General features: G+C 38.5%; 1 protein-coding gene across 1 annotated transcript in view; it reads left to right on the top strand.

Annotated features, from left to right (window-relative positions):
* Nucleotides 1-23,223, top strand: part of GNAQ (G protein subunit alpha q) — a 328,961-nt gene that overhangs the window by 57,703 nt on the left and 248,035 nt on the right. The window lies entirely within an intron of this gene.

The raw sequence follows: 23,223 nt of genomic DNA, 5'->3' as shown, positions 1-23,223 counted from the left end.
ATAAAACTAACTGACACCAGTGGCAGCCTTTTATTTATTCTTCCTTATTATTTAATAACTGTGTACATTTTAGAGGGAGAAAATTTAGAATGTGATAGATGACCAGTAAATAGACAAATTACCTGAATTTCTATTCTGTAGTGAAAAGTACTTAATGAACAGTTTTTGTCCTTCTAAGCATTATTCTTACATACACACATACAGAAATATATAGAGATTACATAGGTTGTTGTAATGCTCTTTCTGCATCGATTAGATTAAATATTACATCTTTTTTATGGGTTACACAGTATTTCATTATATAAGTATGTAATTATTTAGCCAGTTTTTTACTAATTACTGTTTTGGTTGTTTCTAATTTCCTTTACCATGTAAAAAATGTTGGTTGATCCTATGTAGGCATCTTTGCTTAATTTTCTAATTTTCTCCCGCTTGTGGCAAAGTTACAAATGTAATTACTGAATGAAAAAGTAATGAATATTTTTAAGAACACGTGTTGTCAAGTTGCCTCCATAAATGTTGTTCAGTTTACAGGATGTAAGGGTATCATTTACCTTTACTGGTAGATTTCCAAAAGAAAATGACCCGAGGATAACGTAGTATGTCTCTCTGACCATTGCAGGCTCTGATGTCCACCTTGTTAATCCAGCTACGTTGTGCCCAGTCCTCAGAGGCTTATGGCATGGCCGCCAGTTTCACACCCCTTTCCCTTTGCTTTCTCAAGGGCTGAAAAACTGATGGGTAAATTGTTTCTCCCTTGCTACCATCCCTGCCTTGAGACTACCAGAAGGACAAGCTGAAACTTTGGAGTGTCCCTTATCCGAAATGCCTGGGACCAGAGTGTTTTCTGGATGTCTCATTTTTTCAGATTTTGGAATATTTGCATTACATACTTACTGGTTGAGCATTCTTAATCTGAAAATCCAAACTCTAAAATGTTCCAGTGAGCATTTTTTTTGAACAGCATGCAGGCCCTCAAAAAGTTTTGGAGTTGGGGGATTTTGGATTAGGGATATTAAACCTTTTTTTTTTTTTAAAATCAAAATAAAATTTGTTATATGTGGAAAAAACAATTCAAGGAGTACAAAAGTAAAACAGAGATGGACAACTTCAATTTCACTTTCTAGAAACAAACTACCCTTCCAGGCTTTGTTGGCTGCTTATTTTCTCTTCAGGAACATCAGTTGAGAAGGTGTCTGTCGTTTTATCTTCAGACCCATGTTGCCGTTGACAGCAGAGGAACAAACTTGGATTGAAAAGAGCCTTTGTTTTCTTTATGCCACATTTAATTTCATTATGTTTCTCCCAGTAACATGCTATTTTACACTTGGGGAAATGGGAGAGAATTGAAAAAACTTACTCAAGGTCAGTGTGTAGTAAGTGGCAGAGCTGGGACTTGACCCTGGTCTGTTTCTGTAATATTCGTCCCCTGTATCAGGAACCCCAACTGTCTAAATCTGTGCTAATGTGGTAACCACTAGATACATGTGGCAGTTTAAATTTAAATTAACTAACAATTTTGAAGTAAAGAACAATGAAAAATCCAGTTCCTCAATTGTGCTATATTTCAAATGCCCAATAGGTGCATTTGGCTAGTCACTATTTAAAGAACATAGATAAAACTGAATAAAGAACATTTACATCATTGTGGGAAGTTCTTGACAAAGATGGACTCAACTGAAATCCAAGAAATCATGGGTATAGGGCTTTTTTTTTTTTTTAAAGCTCTATGCTAGCACATTTAGGAGACACATATGTTCTCGATTTGAAAAGAGAACTCTGAAATACCTGCTTGTTCTAGAAATGGCCAAACCCGTTAGGTCTAAAATGGAAAAATTCATTATTGATCACCTGTTTTTAGCTCTTCACTAGGACTGGGGTACAGATGTTCCAAGGAACATAGTCACGGTAGGATTTTGATATGTTGAAAGTGTGACATTTAGAACAAGAATATACCTCCTCTTTCATCTTTTTTTTCTCCTTGAGTAAAGTGAAGGTTATGTATTTCTTTTCCTACTATATGAATATGTACATAACCTCTTAGCCAAACTGTAGTCTGTGTTTTTAAAGGTAATATTTCAAGGGTGTATTGGCAGAACGGGAGGACTACCCCTGCAGTCACCTGGCTGCTGATCATGGCCCACCCTGCTGCCTTTTGAAAAGCCCCGAGAGCGTCTCTTTTTCCTTGTGCGTTTAAACCTTTTGGTGACTTTTGATGCAGTGGATCAAACTGGGAAAGAAAACTTATGTCCAGGGCAGAGGTGATGCAGGTTGGCAGCTTGTAGTGGTGCACAGGGCAGAGTAGAGGAGGGGTTTGTGACCCAGTCACTTTCACAACAAAGTTTAAACCTTTAACTCACGAAGTTGCTCATGAAGAACTTAGTGGTGAGTAAGAGAGTTACTGAATCTCTGTGTCTCTGTCTACGGAATATATGCCTGAGACTGAGAAAACACATCACTCCTTTTGTCTTACATTTGGTAGGCACTCAATACATGCCTGGTGAAGAAATGAATGTGATGCCTTCATATATTTAAAGAAAGGATTGATTCAGATTTCCTGGAAAATGCCATAGGATTGAACTGTTGATGTGGCTATAAAGTAAGCTGGGATGTTGTCCAGTGCTCTGAAATTACTGAAAAACATTTCGCTATGTGAGATTTAAAACTCTTAGGATATACTAACATATATACTATAAGTATAATGTATTTGTATCTATATTAGTGTACTTTCTTTTCCATCATTTTTCTTCTTTGAGTGAAAGATTGGACGTCATTTTATTACTTTTCTATTTATAAGTTGGCCTTAATTTTATTTATCAGGACATTGTAAATTGTGGGGCACATTAGGCTAATTGCATAGAAAGACAACATCCTGGGCAGTAAGCAAGCTAATTCCTGAAACTGGAAAGTTTGACGGTTGCTTCTTTCAGTCCAGTAGAAATTCCTAAATTGCTGCGTTAGGGCCCTGCATGGTAATTCAGATATGTTAGGAAATTACAGGGGATCTGGATTGTGTTATCATTGAGAGAGCCACATTCGCATTTCCCACCTGCATGCAGGTGGCAAGGCCAAGAGGAGCAGAAGGAGGGTTGAGTGAGACCACATGTACCGCCTGATGAGGAAGTTACAGATCTCTCTGTGCTCACAAGGAACAGGCACAAGGACTATGCTGACGAAGGCCAGCCCTCAGAGAGTGGATATACTTCAATTTCTTAAGGGAGACAGTGCAGTCCTACTGTGATTCATCCAAAATATTTTTATTTGGAGTAAGCTGTCGAGCTTTGCAATCACATCCCATTAAGGAATCCTTGTGTACGTGCATTTGCCAGAGGCATCACTTCCCCCAGGCTCTGTGGGAGCGGAATCAACCTGCCCACAGGAGGTGATTTTCCATAAAATCCCAGCACTTAGGGATTGCTTACCCACTGAGTGCTGCTTTGGTGTCTTCCCTGATTTCTCTTTAAGAGGCCCACCATCCTAGTGTCTCTGCTTTGGCAAACAGCATTGTCTTTCCTTTGGCTTGGTACACTTAGGAAGATTAACTTGGAATGAAATGTAATTAAAGGCCAATTACATCTGACGGCCAGATGTATTAGAACAGAGCAGTGTTGTTGATTGGGAAATGGAAAGCATTTGAAATCGTGTCTGGGAAATACATTAAATACATTGAATGTCACTGCCTTGTCTAACAGTCTAATTTAAATCACTTTTTTGCTTTGCTATTGCATTAGGTTGTTCCAAACAGAGTTTAGAGTCTAAGAGGAAGGAAACTGTATGGTAAATGAACACTTAGGCATCTTGATAACATTTATTTTCATTTGTATAAGCATTAGAAAACACTTCAAGTCTTTGATTTTTTTTGAGTCATCTAGAGTGAAAGGAGGAATATAATTCACCTTTCAAATTGAGTGGTTCATTTATCCTGTAAGGATTAATTTCATGTGAAATGGCCCAAAAATACTTTATACTAAGCAGACTATATAATTTTTCTTTTTGAGACAGAGTCTCACTCTGTCACCCTGGGTAGAGTGCTGTGGCATCATATCTCACAGCAACCTCAAACTCTTGGGCTGATGTGATCCTTTTGCTTCAGCCTCCTGGGTAGCTGGGACCACAGGCTGTAATGCCAGGCTGGTTTTTCTGTTTTCAGTAGAGAGAGGGTCTTGTGCTTACTTAGGCTTGTCTAGAACTCCCGAGCTCCAACAATCCTCCTGCATCGGCCTCCCATAGTGCTGGGATTACAGGCGTGAGCCACCGTGCCTGCCCACAGACTATATTCTTTTTCTCTTTTTTTTTTTTTTTTGCAGTTTTTGGCTGGGTTTGAACCTGCCACCTCCGGCATATGGGGCCGGTGCCCTACTGCTTTGAGCCACAGGCGCTGTCCCCAGACTATATTCTTGATGTCTTCGTTTCTACAGTTTCAGTTCTTTATATTTTTATAAAATACTGAGATATTTATATAACAAAATTCAGCATTTTAAAGTACAATTCAGTGGTTTTGTAAGAACCTTAGCCACTGAATTATAAAGTGTAGTTATAAAGCATACAATTCGGTATGCTTAGTATGTTCATGGTGTCTTGCAACCCTTACCACTGTCTAGTTGTAGAATAATACATGTATGCCAGCTTGGCACCTGTAGCTCAGTGGCTGAGGGCGCCAGCCACATACATCGGGAGCTGGTAGGTTCTTTTCCAGCCCAGGCCTGTCAAAGCAAACAGTGACAACTGCAACCAGAAAATAGCCTGGCGTTGTGGCTGGTGCCTATAGTCCCAACTACTTGAGAGCCTGAGGCAGGAGAATCTCTTAAGCTGGGGATTTTGAGGTTGCTGTGAGCTGTGACACCCTGGTACTCTATTGAGGGCAACATGATGAGACTCTGCCTCAACAAACAAACAAACAAACATGTATGCCCATCATCCCATGGAGAAGCCTGTGTGTATGAGTCACCCTCAGATCTCCCTTCCTCTGACTCCTGACCACTGAGCCTACTCGCTGTACCTATGGATTAGCTTATTATGGACTTTTCATACAAATGGGATCATACAGTGCGTGGCATTTTGTGTCTGGTTTCTTTGACTTACCAGGACATTTTTAAGGGTTATCCATGTTGCAGCACATGTCCCTGCTTAAATTCCTTTTGTTGATCTGAGTGTAGGTAAGAAGAGGAAACTTTTGAGCATAAGAAAAAAAGATACTTTGGACACAGAGAGAATGCTGGATGGGAACCCTGCCAGCAAGACTAGGACCTAGATTCTGTTGTAGGCACAGCAGGTGCCTAAAGTATCAGAAACTGTGGCCTGAGGACCCATGACTTTGGTGGTGTGGAGTGCCCCTGGTTGGATCTGACTTAGGGAACTGAATCTCTCTCCACACCAGAAGCTATTGTCAGGCATGCCAGATGGGACAGCTTCCACCTCTGCAGGACCAGTATGGGACCATCTTTCCTGAGAGGCACTCTGGGGTAGAAAAGGTTGTTCAACATCACCTTAGATTTCCCTTGTAGGTAATAGTCCAAGTTTTGAAAGGCAGGAAGAATTCTTAAAAGAACTGAAAAAGTAAATCCCATGGGTGAGTGACAAAGATCGAGTTTTTGAGAGAGGCTCTAAAAGAGAAGAGAGGTAGGTCCACTTGGCAGCTGATGGACTGCCCAAACCCTGGCCAGGGACGGATGGAGGGGGTGGGGCAGGAATCCACCAAGACTGTGGCAGAGGCAGTAGGTGTGGCCTGCAGCACAGTCAAAGGAAAGCCCTTTGACCTCTGCTGAGAAAGCACTTCCAGATAGTGAGCAGGAACACAGTCAGTGGGAGGCTGGGGTCCACAGTCCACCTCCTGTGCCAAGGATTCATATTTCATTTCAAGAGCAATTGGGTAGTCACAGACTGAATATTATTACTTTCCACAAATTCATTACCTTTTCACCCTCATGGGTATCCTAGCATTGAATTTCTTGACTTTATGATGAATAGACTTTGTTTTAATGTTTATTAAAAAGTAATTTATTATGACTTTCCCTCAGGCAAAAGCTAGTTGTAAGACTCAGTAAGTTGTAAGACTCTGCTGTAGTGAGGCATTGCTGTAGTAAACCAAGTCTAAGGAAAATGAATTTTATTCTTTTGGGGATTGCTAATTAACTTAGAAAAGTTTGAAGTGTACTTTTCAACTCAGTAAACTGTTATAATAAAAACATATACAGCAAAATATTCTGCTTATGGCTAATATGATTCCCAATAAATGATAATTTACATGGGCCCTTATAGGTTGTTGTAATAATGTTTGGTAGCAACTTGTTTGAGATGCAATTGATATACAGTAAGCTGCCCATATATAACATGTATAATTTGATGTTTTGTTACTTACATGCATCCACGAGACGGTCACCACTATTGAGATAATGCATATATTCATTAAGTGGAAAAGTTTCCTGTTCCTCTTTTTACCCACCTCCCACCGTCACTCATCTGATTCCTGCCACTACAGACTAATTTGCACTTAGCAGAGTTTTATACATAAGGGAACAAGCAGTATTATCCACTTTTGCCTATCTTTTTTCACTCATTAAAATTATTTTTTTAGGTTTGTCCGTAGTGTTGAATGCATCCATAATTTGCTCTTTTTTTGTTTTTTTTTTTTTTTTGCTGAGATTATCCTACTATATAAATATATTACATTTTCTTTATTCGTTCCCCTATTGTTGGAGACGATTGTTTTCTGCTTTTGGCTACTGCAGATAAAACTGCTATGAACATTCATGGGCAGGTCATCGTATGGACATGTGCGTTTTAGTCCTCTTGGGTAAATACCCAAGTGTGGAATGGCTGGAACACACGGTAGATGTATGCTTAACTTCTTATGAAACCGCCAAACTGTTTCCAAAGTGGTTTTGCAAACTTTACGGTGTTTGAGAGCTCCACATACACAGGCAGTGCAAGGATAGCAGTGTCTGAGAGTTCTCATTACTCCATGTTCTTACCAGCACTTGCTGTAAAAATTTTCATCGTTTTAATAGGTGTGAAGTACTATATCTTTGTGGTTTTAATTTGCATCTCCCTGATGACTATGGTTACTCAGTAGTCTTCCATGTGCTTAGTTGCCGTCTGTATAACTTTTTTGAAATGGGAAATCTTTTGCCCATTTTTTTCTTTGGATTACTTGTTGAGTTGTGAGTATTCTGAATATTTTCTGGGTACAAGTCCAAATGTATGTTTTGCAAATATTTTCTTCATGTCTATGGCTTGTCTTCTTATTCTTTTCACAGTGTCATTTGACAACCAGTATTATTTATTTATTTACTTGAGACAGAGTCTCACTTTGTCACCCCCGGTAGAGTGCTGTGGCATCATAGCTCAAGCAACCTCAGACTCACGGGCTCAAGCAATCCTCTTGCCTCAGCCTTCTGAGTAGCTGGGACTATAGGCACCCGCCACAACACCTGGGTATTTTTAGAGATAGGGGTCTTGCTCTGGGTCAGGTTGGTCTTGAACCTGTGAGCTCAGGCAGTCCATCCGCCTCAGCCTCCCAGAGTGCGAGGATTACAGGCGTGAGCTACTGCACCCAGGCAAGCAGTTTTTAATTTTGATGAAATCAAATTTATTTTTTTTCCTCCTATGGACTTTGCAGTTGGTGTCATATTTAAGAAATCTTTCCCTAACCCAAAGTCATGATGAGTTTCTACTTTATTTTCCTCTAGATCTAATGTAAAACTTATAACTATAAAATGTAAAAGAAGCGCCTGTAGTCCCAGCTACTCGGGAGGCTGAGGCAAGAGAATCGCTTAAGCCCAGGAGTTAGAGGTTGCTGTGAACTGTGTGAGGCCACGGCACTCTACCGAGGGCCATAAAGTGAGACTCTGTCTCTACCAAAAAAAAAAAAAAAAAAAAAAAATGTAAAAGAAAACATAGGAGAAAATCTTTAGTTTTTATAGTTGGTGTGAGGTGTTGATCAAAATTTATTTCATACCTTTATGGATATCTTTGTGGTTCCAGCACCATTTTTTGAAAGTCTGTCTTTTCTCCCCTGAATTACCTTTGTACATTTGTCAGTAACTGTCATATTATATAGTATATTTCTGGGTCTGTTTCTGGCCTCTATAGTCATGGGTCTGTTTATCCAGATGCAGTACCATAGTCTTTTTTTTTTTAGACAGAGTTTCAAGCTGTTGCCCTGGGTAGAGTGCCTTGGTGTTACAGCTCACAGCAATCTCAAACTCTTGGGCTTAAGCAATTCTCTTGCCTCAGCCTCCCAAGTAACTGGGACTACAAGCACCCGCCACAAAGCCTGGCTATTTTTTGTTTTTGTTGTTGTAGTTACCATTGTTGTTTTAGCTGGCCTGGACCAGGTTTAAACCCGCCAGCCTTGGCATATGTAGCCGGCGCTCTACCCACTGAGCTACAGGCACCGCCCACCATAGTCTTGATTAATTTTTTAATTGTTACAATCAATGTTAGCCCTCCAACTTTGTTGGTTTTTATTTCAAAATTGAGATCTTTTGAGTCCTTGCATTTCTGTATGAATTTTATAATGAGCTTGTCAGTTTCTGCAAAAGAGCCTTTTTGAGATTTTGGTAGAGATAGAAATTAACTTTGTAGATCAAAAAAGGGAGAATTGACGTCTTAACAATTTGTATGTAGCCTTTCATGAACACAGTATTTCTTTAATTTTTCTCATCAGTGTTTTATGCAGGTTTTATACATCTTTTGTTATATTTATCCCTAAGTATTTTGTAGTTTTGATTCTATTATAATGGTGTTTTGAAAAATTTAATATTCAGTTGTTTGTTGTCAGAATAGAGAAATAGGATTGACTTTTCAATACTGACCTTAGATTTTGTTGAACTCATTTATTAGTTCTGTTAGGTGTTTTTTATATTTGACTCTTTTCATACAGACAGTCATATCATCTATGAATAAAGCCTTCTTTCTTTCCAATCTGGATGCTTTTGCATTTCTTTTTCTTATTGCATTGACTAGAACTTTTAGTACATTGTTAGTAAAAATGGTAAGAGAAGACATCTTCCTTTTATTCTTGATCTTTGGATGAAAGCATTCAGTCTTTTCCAGTAAGTGTGATATAAGCTGTAAGTTTTCCATGGATGCTTTTTATCAGCTTGAGGATGTTCCTGTCTGTTCCTAGTTTCATGAGTTTTTATTAATATAAGGAATATACTGGTATGTGGAATTTTTTCAAATTTTTTTCTGTGTCTACTGAGGTGATCATATGTTTTTTATCTTTATTAGTTTATTAATTGGTGAACTGCTTATTTCTTCTCTGATCTTTATAATTTTCTTTCTCCTATGCATTTTGGGTTTAATTTGCTCTTTTTAATAGTTTTTTAGAAGATAAAAACCAAGGTCATTGATTTGGCACTCTTTTTGGAGACAGAGCCTCAAGCTATTACCCAAGGTAGAGTGCTGTGACATCACAGCTCACAGCAACCTCCAACTCCTGGACTCAAGCGATTCTCCTGCTTCTGCCTCCCAAGTAGCTGGGGCTACAGGCACCCGCCACAACGCCTGGCTATTTTTTTTTTTTTTTGGTTGCAGCCGTTATTGTTGTTTGGCGGGCCCAGGCTGGATTTGAACCTGCCAGCTCAGGTGTATGTGGCTGGTGCCTTAGCCGCTTTAGTCACAGGTGCCGAGCCGATTTGGGACTTTTTAATGTTGGTATTTGATGCTACTACTTTTCCTATGAGTACTTTGTTAGTAGCATCTTACATTTAATAGGTTGTTTTGTCCTTATTATTCACTTCCTAATACTTTCTAATTTTCCTTTTGATTTTTTTTTTAATGTCGTTTAGAAGTGCTTTTTAGTTTGTGAATATTTGGAGATTTTTCTGGATATTTTGTTATTGAGTTTTGGTTCCCTTATAGTCAGAGCATGTATTTTGTATGAATCCTTCTAAGTTTATTGAGGCTGGCTTTATAGTCCAGAATATGGTCTGTATGGTCTTTCTTGATGACTGTGATGTGTGCACTTGGAGATGTTTACTTTGTGGAGGAAGTGCTCTGTGATGTCATTTAGGTTAAGTGGTTAATAATGTTCTTCCAGTCCTGTATATCTATTGATGTTTTTCTGTCTTCTTGCTCTATTTATTAATAAGAAAGGCACATTGATATCTCTGACTATAACATGACTTGTCATATCTCTATTATATGACTTGTCTGTTTTTGTGCAGGTCTATCATGGTCTGCTTTTTTTTTTTAATTGGGGATTCACTGAAGGTACTACAAGATGTGTCACACACTGAGACCCCCAACCCTTTCCCTCCTTCCCTCTCTCTGCTCTTCCTTTCCTTCACCCTCCTCTCTCCTTCTCTCTCTCTGCTCTCCCCTCTCCCCAGCCCCACTGTCTCATTGTCATTAATTGTCCTCAAATCAAGATTGAATACATAGGATTCATGCTTCTCCATTCTTGTGATGCTTTACTAAGAATAATGTGTTCCACTTCCATCCAGGTTAATACAAATGCTGTGAAATCTCCATCTTTTTTTAATGGCTGAATAATGTTCCTTGGCATACATGTACCATAGCTTGTTAATACAAGTACCACAGCTTGACACAACATAATGTACATAAACATGACACAACATAATGTACATAAACATTTAGGATTGTTACGTCTTTTTGATAAATCAACTGTTTTATCATCATGCATGCAGTTACCTTCTTTATTCCTAACAATATTATTACATTAAAAGTTGTCTGCATCTGATGATAACGTATCTACTGTAGTTTTCTTTTTGTTGTTGTTGTTTTTAACAACTGTTAGCATGGTATATCTTTTCTCCCATCTTTTCAGTTTCAAAAACCATTCTCATTTTTGAAGTGCTTCTTGTAGGCAGTGAATGGTTGGGCCTCTGTATGTAATATGTCCTTTTCCTTCTGGTTGCTTTTAGGATTTTCTCTTTACCACTGGTTTATAGCAGTTTGATTATGAAGTGTCTCAGGTTGAGTTTTAAAATTTTTTTTTTTTGCTTGATGTTTGTTGAGATTCTTAAGTCAATGGTATTGTAGTTTTCATCAGATTTGGATGATTTTAGACATTATTTCTCTAAATATTTTCTTTTTATGGCTCTACTTTTCTTTCCTTTTAGGACTCAGATACCACATATGTTAGCCAACTTGCTATTGTTCTACACAACGCTGAGACTGTTTTCTTCCAGTCCTTTTCTCTCTGTGCTTCACTTTTGATAATTTCTATTGCTGTATGTTTTCGTATGTTTTCTTTTCGTATGTTTCATATGTTTTCTTTTTAGTTTCCTCTGCTCTTATTTCCATCTGTTCTATTTTTTATTCTAGAAGTTGTATTTTTAATTGTTAGAATTTACATTTGTGGGTTTGTTTTATTTTTTTTTAGACTGAGTCTCACTGTCCCCCTAGGTAGGGTGCTGGGGTGTCATAGCTCACAGCAACCTCAAACTCTTGGGCTGAAGCCATCTTCTTGCCTCAGGCTCCCAAGTACCTATCTGGGACTACAGGAGCCTGCCCCGAACACTTGACTAGTTTTTCTCTTTTTAGTAGAGATGGCATCTCACTCTTGTTCGGGGTGGTCTTAAACTCCTCCAGAGCTCCAGCAGTCCTCCTGCCTGTGGCTTCCCAGAGTGCGAGGATGACAGGAGTGAGCCACCATGTGCCTAGGCACATTTGTTTTTTTTGAAAATGTGTGTGTGTATATGTATTCCTTTCTCTCTTCGTCATGTCCGTGTTCTCTTCTACGTTCTTGAGCTGGTGGAACCTAAATTAGCCTAGCTTTAAAAACAAAATCCTTATCTGCTATTGCCAGCATTCTTGCCTTTCTTGGGTCTAATTTTATTGCGTTTTCTCATAGTTATAGGTCATCTCTTCCTGTTTTTGTATTAGCCTAGCAGTTTTAGATGGGATGCCAGACACTGTGAATCTGACATTGTTGATTGCTGGATGTTTTGGATTCCTTTGAATAGTGGTAGACTTTGTTCTGTCATGCCGCTGATTTACTTGAGATCAGTTCAGTAATTTTTAGGATTTCTTTTAGGCTTTGTTTAGAGTAAGATTAAAGCACCCCCTCTATTCTCTGGTTGCTTAAACTTTCCAACTGTGGGGATACCCTTCAGAAAACTCACTGACCCTTTCTATCTGGTGGGACCTTGAGCCTGCGTGAACTTTGGGCGTTTAGACCCAGCTTTTCTGTGATTCTTTCCCAAACCTCCTGGCGTTTTGTGCCAGTCATTCACAGATAATTATTGAACTGACGGTTTAAGAGCATTTCTCTGCACTTCTTAAGAGTTCTGTCTCTGTGCTGCTCTCTCCTACCCAGCAGTCTGTCCTCAGCCTTCCTGTGTTTCCATCTCTGTTTCTCCTACCTGGTGAGAGCTCTGGATTCTGTTTTGGGTCCTCCTTGCTATGCGGATGTGTAGAAATTGCTTCCAGGTGGTTATTTGGGGGCAGTCATAGGATTTACCTTATTTGTATCCCTGTGCAGCCTGTTATCCAAGGTCTTAAAACAATTACATTGTATATTTTATTTGGTTTTCTGTTTTGTTTTTTTTTTGACAGGGTCTTAAGCTGTCACCCTGGGTAGAGTGCCATGATGTCATAGTTCATAGCAACTCAAACTCTTGGGTTTAAGCAATTCTCTTGCCTCAGCCAACCAAGTAACTGGGATTATAGGCGCCCGCCATAATGCCTGGCTATTTTATGGTTGTAGTTGTCATTGTTGTTTGGCGAGCCCTGGGCAGGATTTGAACCCACCAGCTTTGGTGTATGTGGCTGGCGCCTTAGCCGCTTGAGCTATAGGTGCTGAGCCTGATTTTCTGGTTATCTTCTTTTAAAAGAGTGAGTATAAATTCAAACTCTGTTTTAGGTTCTAAAAGCACTTGCTTTTGTTATTTTAATTTTATATATAAAAATATTAGCAGACATTACTTTTGAAAGGAAGAGTAATTTAAGCTGTTGGAATCTGAACTGTGTGTTTCAAATAATGAAATGTGTTAAAGATATTTCATGACTGGTTGTGGTGGCTAATGTCTGTAATCCCAACGGTTTGGGAGGCCCATGTAGGAGGATTGCTTGAGTATAGGCATTTCAGACTAGCTTGGGTAATGCAGTGAGACCCTGTGTCTACAAAAAAAAAAAAATTAGCTGGGCTTAGTGGCAGCTATAGTCACAGCTACTTGGGAGGCTGAAATAGGAGGACCCTTTGAGCCCAAGAATTTGGGGCTCTTGTGAGCTATAATTCACTATTGCACTGTGGCCTGGGTGACAGACCCTGTCTTAAAAAAAAAAAAGATATTTAATGCAAATAATTATCTATGTCTTTTAAGAAATGCTTGCTTGTACATACTGATTTCTAGGCTTTCTATGCTCACTGGCATCTCATTTAAAAGATAGTTATGGAAAAATATAGGAAAGAACATGAACTCTTTCACCTATAATAGGCTAAAATATGTTGCTTCAGCTTCTCTGTGGTCTTAATTTAGCTAGATTTTCTGTTTTTTTTTTTCCATAGATGTTATTTTGCACAAGCAGTCCCTAGATTATGAATGAGATAGGTTCTGTAGATTTGTTTCTAAGTTGAATTTGTATGTAAGTTAGAATAGGTACATTTACCTATTACCTGTAATAGCCTCTGTTTATAAGTGCGAGTTGGATGTCAGATGTTTGTACCTTGGGAACTTACTGTAGTAGCTCCTGTTCCTAAGTGTGAGTTGTATGTAAGTCAGATTTTTGTAATCTGGGGACTACCTGTGTTAACTATTTTCTTAATTTCTGTGTTCTGTGATCTGGTGTTTGGGATCTTGCTGATTCCAGAGACACTGCCCCTCTCTGGGCTAACTCCCAGTGTTAACAAGTGACTACCCTGTGAGTGTGCTTTTCATATGTAAACCAACCAATCCAAAGCCCACACCCCGTAGACCGTGAGGACAGCCTGCTCCCGCTGTGGCCCTGGACAGGGTGGTGTGTCACTACCTCTTGGGAACTGTGAATAGCAAACTAACCTTTCAATGGCTTAAATCTCAGGATCTGTTGGCTTCTTCATACTTGAATAAAAACAAAATTCCAGGTCTATTTTAAGACATTAAAAAATTATGTTTTAAAGTTTTAAAATTCATTTCTTAGAACAGTCAAGCTAAATGTATTGTGAAATGTAGGACTTAAAGTAGGAAAAAAAAAGAGATGTCTGTCATAACCACTTAATATCAGTCCTTTTGTTAATCTCCTCTGGATAGAGTTGGAAGAGAAGGAAATAAAGGGAATAACTAGAGAAACTGAAGGAAAAGAAAGATTTGAAAAGAAAGAGCAGAATGATTTCTTAGAACATTTTAAGTGGAATTAAAGCTCCTTGTCCCTAACAATAAAGAAAACTAAAGTTTCCTTTATTCTATTTTCTAATACATAAAAGGTTAAGGATAATTCTTACATTCCAAATGAATCGAAAATTTCAATGTTGTACCTACACAAAATAAAGAAAGAAAATCAATGGTATAGATGAAGAGGCAAGGAATCCATTTATTATCCATCTTTGTCCCTCTTTGGAGGGTAGAGGCGATGCAACAGGTCCCACTTAGCTTTGTGAATTAGCAGCTGACTGACTGGACACTCTGTTGGCCACGGGGATCCCTAAAACTGAGTTGCTAGCCATGAGAAAGGAGATCAGATATGCCTCATCATGCCCCCTTCCCCTTTTTAGAAATGTCCGCTGTATCTCATTCATGGGCCCAAGGCTATTCAGGACATACCTGCAGGTTCTCAGTCTACACAACAAACTACTTGAGTCTGACACGTGACCTGTACTTCATCTCTGATTAACAGACCCTTATCTTTACTCAGCATTCTTTTTCACTGATTTCTCATCTATTAGACAGAGCCTAATTCCTTCAGCCAGTTGTTAGTGAAAGACTCTTTAAATCCACCTCTAACCTGTTAGCCCCCACTTTCAGATGTCCCACCCTTTTGGGGTAAACCATTATATGTTTTCCACATATCGATTTATAACCTCACCTGTAAACCTTGTCTCCCTAAAATGTATAAAACCAAACTGCTGCTAGTCCTCTTCCTCAAGACTTCTGGGTGTAGTGCTGGGCCATGGTCCTTAAATTTGGCTCAGAATAAACTTCTTTGACTTGTTTTACAGAGTATGGCTCTGTTTCCATGGATAGCTTCTATTCTTCAGGTTTTACAACCCAAAGTGGTGGGCAAAATATAGATGATTCCCAGATTTATTACAACCCAAAGTGGTGGGCAAAATATAGATGATTCCCAGATTTACGGTGTCACCTTTTCTTTGGGTCTGAATCTCGACATCCTTAGTTTCCCAAAATTTCACTCTAGAGAAATTGATTCTCATATAGGTAGACTTGTCAGCAAATTAGAGAGAAGAGACTCCTGACTTTTAAAAAATACTTTCTCTTAAATCATGGTGAATTAAATATTGTGCAGAGTAGAGAGAGAAAATCATTGATTCTAAGTAATGATAGAAATAAATAATTGAAGGTATAGAGCAATGAGTGGAGGAAAGAAATTGTGCTATGTTTTGATAAACATATTCAAAACTGACTTGTGCTTTTTCCTCAAAAGCATACTTTTATCCCAGTTAAAATTTGCAAATGATAGTGCAATTTATCTGCAGAACTATTTTTATAACATCCTTACTTAGATTCCTTACTGAATCTATTTTTATTTAAAGTTTTATTTGTATTTTATGGAGATTTAAAATATCACACATTTAATACTTAGAAATTTCACCTAGTCTTTCAAGTATGAAGATGAACTGAAACATATAAAAAATGAAAGTTGTGTGTAGAAAATAAGGTAAGACAGATGGTTGCAAACTTAACAATTCCTTGAATTATAATATACCAGAAGAAAAGTAAATATTTTATCATAGATACAAAGTTGGGAAACTTAAACAAAGCAAGAAACTTTGGAATGACAGAACAATGTGAACAGAACAGAAAAATTTTACAAATCAATTATCATAGGGATGAAAAGGTTCTCTTTAAGGTATGAAGAATCACTTGGGAAGCTTATTAAATATTGAACTCTCTGGGACCCTCTCCCTATGTGATTATGATACAGGTGTTTATCCACCACACCTTTGAAAAACTGTAACAGCAAGGCTTATGTTACTTGCACAATAAAGTGCTGATTTCTTTATTTTTCTTTTCAGTGAACTATCTCAGTACTAAGTACTAAGAATAGTTTGGGTACCTCTGTGCTAGGTAAAGGGACAAGGAACTACTACTTTGGGGGGTTGAAGTCAGTTTCCAGGTGGATTTTGTTTTGCATAACTCGTGGTCTCCTTTCCTTCCTGCTCAATTTTATTGGCCATAGTCCTTCCTGCTCCTTGGTGTTCCTCACCTTGCTGGTGGCTTTGTGCATTTGCCTCACCTGCCTACTTGTTAATGGCATCAGATTGTGACAGACTTTAGAGGACCTTAGCATCTAGGCTAAGAAGTAATGGCCCAGTTAAAAAGTATATCCTTAACTGTAGCAAATAATTTAACCTACTTCCTTAAAAAATATTTATCAGTCTTACATATAATCATGCTTATATTTTGTCAACTCTGTAACTGCCAAAGGAAGCCCTACATTTTTCACGTTAGTAACTATTCCACAATACTGTACAATCTGAGAGTCATTTATTGTTATTTTAGCAGTATATTTTTTGGCTTAGGGCTATAGATGTACTTTTCCAGTTAGGTTTTATTTTGGTCAGTTGTTAAAACTAATCTTTAGTCTCCTTTTATTGGCGGTAGGATATGATGGAATCACAACCCATAATTGATCATGGAAAAAGTAGATTGATATGTAGAGTTTTAAATTCTGGTCCCTGAAGGGATTTTGAGAAATAGTGAAAAACCAAAAGCAATGGCCAGCATTTGCTCATAATTTTTTATATTCCAGACACCATGCTAAAAATAGTATTTGTATTAAAAAAAAAAAAAAATATATATATATATATATATATATATATATATATATATAAAATAGGAGGTGGAGCAAGATGGCAGCCGAGTAACAGCTTCCTTGCATCTGGGCACCGTGAGTCTGGGGAGATAGGACTCCAGGCATCTCTGGCTGGTGGAATCTGCCTATCATCACCCCTGAGAGGATACAGGGAGTCAGCGAGAGACTTCTGGACCCCAAGAGGAGGACTAAAACAGTGGAAAACCGACAAGTGGTCGCGTGTGTTCAACCCGTCTAAACCCGCCCACAACTTCCACAGGCACGAGAACTTAAAGAGCAAGAGGAAGTGAAAGGAAAATTAGGGCAAGGAAACAGATAAAAGAAATCACTCATGAGGAAGAATCAGCAGAAAACTCCAGGCAACATGAAGAACCAGTCCAGAACAACCCCGGCAAGGGACCATGAAGTAGCCACTGCAGAGGATTCCACCTATACAGAAATGTTAGGAATGACAGAAAGGGAATTTAGAATACACATGTTGAAAACAATGAAAGAAATGATGGAAACAATGAAGGAAACTGCTAATAAAGTGGAAATTAACCAAAAGGAAATTAAAAAACAGAATCAAATAAGAGATGAATGATATGAAGAATATAAAAAGGATATAGCAGAGCTGAAGGAAATGAAACAGTCAATCAGGGAATTTAAAGATGCAATGGAAAGTATCAGCAACAGGTTAGACCATGCAGAAGAAAGAATTTCAGAGGTAGAAGACAAAGTTTTTGAGATAACTCAGACAGTAAAAGAGGCAGAAAAGAAGAGAGAGAAAGCAGAACGTTCCCAGTCAGAATTATGGGACTTTATGAAGCGTTCCAACATACGAGTTATAGGAATTCCAGAAGGGGAAGAAGAATGCCCCAGAGGAATGGACGCCATCCTAGAGAATATTATAAAAGAAAATTTCCCAAATATCACCAAAGATTCTGACACACTGCTTTCAGAGGGCTATCGGACCCCAGGTCGCCTCAACTCTAACCGAGCTTCTCCAAGACACATTGTGATGAACCTGTCCAAAGTCAAGACAAAAGAAAATATTCTGCAAGCTGTCAGGAGTAAGCGCCAGTTGACCTACAGGGGCAAATCCATCAGAGTGACTGCAGACTTCTCTAATGAAACTTTCCAAGCAAGAAGACAATGGTCATCTACCTTTAATCTACTTAAACAGAACAATTTCCAGCCCAGAATTCTGTACCCTGCTAAGCTAAGCTTCAAAATTGACGGAGAAATCAAATGATTTACGGATATACAAACATTGAGGAAATTCGCCACAACAAGACCAGCTCTACAGGAAATTGTTCAACCTGTTCTGCACACTGACCACCACAGTGGATCAGCAGCAAAGTAAGAACTCAGAAATTAAAGGACAGAACCTAACCTCCACACTGATGCAAAAGATAAAACTAAGCAATGGACTCTCACAAAATAAGACGAATAGAATACTACCACACTTATCAATTATCTCAATAAATGTTAATGGCTTGAATTCCCCACTGCAGAGACAGAGATTGGTTGACTGGATTAAAAAACACAAGCCATCCATTTGCTGTCTGCAAGAAACACACCTGGCTTCAAAAGACAAATTAAAGCTCCGAGTCAAGGGTTGGAAGACAATTTTTCAGGCAAATGGAATTCAGAAGAAAAGAGGAGTTGCAATCTTACTTTCAGATACATGTGGATTTAAAGCAACTAAAGTCTAAAAAGACAAAGATGGTCACTTTATATTGGTCAAGGGAAAAATACAACAAGAAGACATTTCAATTCTAAATATCTATGCACCCAATTTAAATGCTCCCAGATTCTTGAAACAGACCTTACTCAGTCTGAGCAATATGATATCTGATAATACCATAATAACAGGGGACCTTAACACTCCTCTTACAGAGCTGGACAGATCCTCTAAACAGAAATTAAACAAGGATATAAGAGACTTAAATGAGACCCTAGAACAACTGTGCTTGATAGACGCGTATAGAACACTCCGTCCCAAAGATAAAGAATATACATTCTTCTCATCACCCCATGGAACATTCTCCAAAATTCATCATATCCTGGGACACAAAACAATATCAACAGAATCAAAGAATTGAAATTTTACCTTGTATCTTCTCAGACCATAAGGCACTAAAGGTGGAACTCAACTCTAAGAAAAATGCTCGACCCCACCCAAAGGCATGGAAACTAAACAATCTTCTGTTGAATAACAGATGGGTGAAGGAAGAAATAAAACAGGAAATCATTAACTTCCTTGAGCATAACAACAATGAAGACACAAGCTACCAAAACCTGTGGATACTGCAAAAGCAGTTTTGAGAGGAAAATTCATCGCTTTAGATGCTACATTCGAAAAAAAGAAAGAGAGCACATCAACAATCTCACAAGAGATCTTATGGAATTGGAAAAAGAAGAACAATCTAAGCCTAAACTCAGTAGAAGAAAAGAAATATCCAAAATCAAATCAGAGATCAATGAAATTGAAAACAAAAGAATCATTCAGAAAATTAATGAAACAAGGAGTTGGTTTTTTGAAAAAATAAATAAAATAGATAAACCATTGGCCAGACTCACGAGGAATAGAAAAGTAAAATCTCTAGTAACCTCAATCAGAAATGATAAAGGGGAAATAACAACAGATCCCACAGAGATACAAGAGATCATTTCTGAATACTACCAGAAACTCTATGCCCAGAAATTTGACAATGTGAAAGAAATGGATCAATATTTGGAATCACACCCTCTCCCTAGACTCAGCCAGGAAGAAATAGAGCTCCTGAACAGACCAATTTCAAGCACTGACATCAAAGAAACAATAAAAAATCTTCCAACCAAAAAATGACCTGGTCCAGATGGCTTCACTCCAGAATTCTATCAAACCTTCAAGGAAGAGCTTATTCCTGTACTGCAGAAATTATTCAAAAAAATTGAGGAAGAAGGAATCTTCCCCAACACATTCTATGAAGCAAACATCACCCTGATACCAAAACCAGGAAAAGACCCAACCAAAAAGGAGAATTTCAGACCAATCTCACTCATGAATATAGACGCAAAAATTCTCAACAAAATCCTAGCCAATAGATTACAGCTTATCATCAGAAAAGTCATTCATCATGATCAAGTAGGCTTCATCCCAGGGATGCAAGGCTGGTTTAACATACGCTATAAACGTTATCCACCATATTAACAGAGGCAAAAATAAAGATCACATGATCCTCTCAATAGTATGCAGAAAAAGCATTTGATAAAATCCATCATCCTTTTCTAATTAGAACACTGAAGAGTATAGGCATAGTTGGCACATTTCTAAAACTGATTGAAGCTATCTATGACAAACCCACAGCCAATATTTTACTGAATGGAGTAAAACTCAAAGCTTTTCCTCTTAGAACTGGAACCAGACAAGATTGTCCTCTGTCACCTTTACTATTCAACATAGTGCTGGAAGTTCTAGCCAATACAATTAGGCAAGACAAGGAAATAAAGGGAATCCAAATGGGAGCAGAGGAGGTCAAACTCTCCCTCTTTGCTGTCGACATGATCTTATACTTAGAGAACCCCAAAGACTCAACCACAAGACTCCTAGAAGTCATCAAAAAATACAGTAATGTTTCAGGATATAAAATCAATGTCCACAAGTCAGTAGCCTTTGTGTACACCAATAACAGTCGAGATGAGAAGCTAATTAAGGACACAACTCCCTTCACCATAGTTTCAAAGAAAATGAAATACCTAGTAGTATACCTAATGAACGAGGTGAAGGACCTCTACAAAGAAAACTATGAAATCCTCAGAAAGGAAACAGCAGAGGATATTAACAAATGGAAGAACATACCATGCTCATGGATGGGAAGAATCAACATTGTTAAAATGTCTATACTTCCCAAAGCAATCTACCTATTCAATGCCATTCCTATCAAAATACCAACATTGTACTTTCAAGATTTGGAAAAAATGATTCTGCGTTTTGTATGGAACCGGAAAAAACCCCGTATAGCTAAGGCAGTTGTCTGTAACAAAAATAAAGCTGGGGGCATCAGCATACCAGATTTTGGTCTGTACTACAAAGCCATAGTGCTCAAGACAGCATGGTACTGGCAGAAAAACAGAGACATAGACGCTTGGAATCGAATTGAAAACCAAGAAATGAAACTAACATTTTACAACCACCTAATCTTTGATAAACCAAACAAGAACATACCTTGGGGGACAGACTCCCTATTCAATAAATGGTGTTGGGAGAACTGGATGTCTACATGTAAAAGACTGAAACTGGAGCCACACCTTTCCCCACTCACAAAAATTGATTCAATATGGATAAAGGACTTAAATTTAAGGCATGAAACAATAAAAATCCTCCAAGAAAGCATAGGAAAAACACTGGAAGATATTGGCCTGCGGGAAGACTTCATGAAGAAGACTGCCATGGCAATTGCAACAACAACAAAAATAAACAAATGCGACTTCATTAAACTGAAAAGCTTCTGGACAGCTAAGGAGACAATAACCAAAGCAAAGAGACAACCTACACAATGGGAAAGGATATTTGCATATTTTCAATCAGACAAAAGCTTGATAACTAGGATCTATAGAGAACTCAAATTAATCCACATGAAAAAAGCCAACAATCCCATATATCAATGGGCAAGAGACATGAATAGAACTTTCTCTAAAGACCACAGACGAATGGCTAACAAACACATGAAAAAATGTTCATCATCTCTATATATTAGAGAAATGCAAATCAAAAGAACCCTGAGATATCATCTAACCCCAGTGAGAATGGCCCACATCACAAAATCTCAAAACTGCAGATGCTGGCGTGGATGTGGAGAGAAGGGAACACTTTTACACTGCTGGTGGGACTGCAAACTAGTACAACCTTTCTGGAAGGAAGTATGGAGAAACCTCAAAACACTCAACCTAGACCTCCCATTTGATCCTGCAATTCCATTACTGGGCATCTACCCAGAAGGAAAAAAATCCTTTTATCATAAGGACACTTGTATTAGACTGTTTATTGCAGCTCAATTTACAATCGCCAAAATGTGGAAACAGCCTACATGCCCACCAACCCAGGAATGGATCAACAAGCTGTGGTATATGTATACCATGGAATACTATTCAGCCATTAAAAAAAATGGAGACTTTACATCCTTCGTATTAACCTGGATGGACGTGGAAGACATTATTCTTAGTAAAGCATCACAAGAATGGAGAAGCATGAATCCTGTGTACTCAATTTTGATATGAGGACAATTAATGACAATTATGGTTATGGGGGGGGAAACAGAAAGAGGGAAGGGGGGGTGGGCCTTGGTGTGTGTCACACTTTATGGGGGCAAGATATGATTGCAAGAGGGACTTTACCTAACAATTGCAATCAGTGTAACCTGGCTTATTGTACCCTCAATGAATCCCCAACAATTAAAAAAAATATATATATATATATATATACACATATATATAATAACCTTTACTGGTTTATTACAAAGGATATTTTATAGGGTACAAATAGGCTGGGGTCTGTGGGTTATGCCTGTAATTCTAGCACTCTGGGAGGCTGAGGTGAGTAGATCCCTTGAGCTCAGGAGTTCAAGACCAGGTACGTCTCTACTAAAAACAGAAAAACTAGCCAGGTGTAGTGCTGCATGCCGATAGTCGCAGCTACTTGGGAGGCCGTGGCAAGACTATTTCTTGAGCCCAGGAGTTTGAGGTTGTGGTGAGCTATGATGATGCCATGGTACTCTACCCAGGATGACAGAGTGAGATACTGTCTAAATAAATAAATAAATAAAATAAAATAGGAAACAAACAGCCAGATGAAGGGCTATGTAGGGCAAAGTCTGGAAGGGTCCTGAGTGTAGGAGCTTCCTGTGGAGTTGGCGTGTGCTGCTCTGCTGGGATGTGGATGAGTTTTTGTTTACCTGTCTCTTTCCATGTGTTCAGATCTTCAGAAGCTCCCCAAACCCTGTCCTTTGGGTTTTCATGCAGGCTTCATCACATAAACATGATTGACAACTATGTAGAAATGTGACTGGAAAAAAGCACATAATCTGATTAGTGGTGTCTAACCTGCAGATCAAGGGCTGCACACAGATCATTTGATGACTGTTTCACTTATCTTCAGTATTGGATCTCATGAAAAATATGCATGGATCTTTTTATTTGCTCATCGGCTATGTTTAATGTTTGTGTATTTAATGCACAGCCCAAGACAAGAGTTCTTGTCGTCATCCAGTGTGTGGCAGGACAGAAAAAAGGTTGGACATCCTTGAACTCAGCAAAGCC

Source organism: Nycticebus coucang, chromosome 2, assembly GCF_027406575.1.
Source record: "Nycticebus coucang isolate mNycCou1 chromosome 2, mNycCou1.pri, whole genome shotgun sequence".
Classification (NCBI taxonomy): Eukaryota; Metazoa; Chordata; class Mammalia; order Primates; family Lorisidae; genus Nycticebus; species Nycticebus coucang.
The sequence above is the reverse complement of the archived record's forward strand: the minus strand, read 5'-3'. Positions and strand labels throughout refer to the sequence as shown.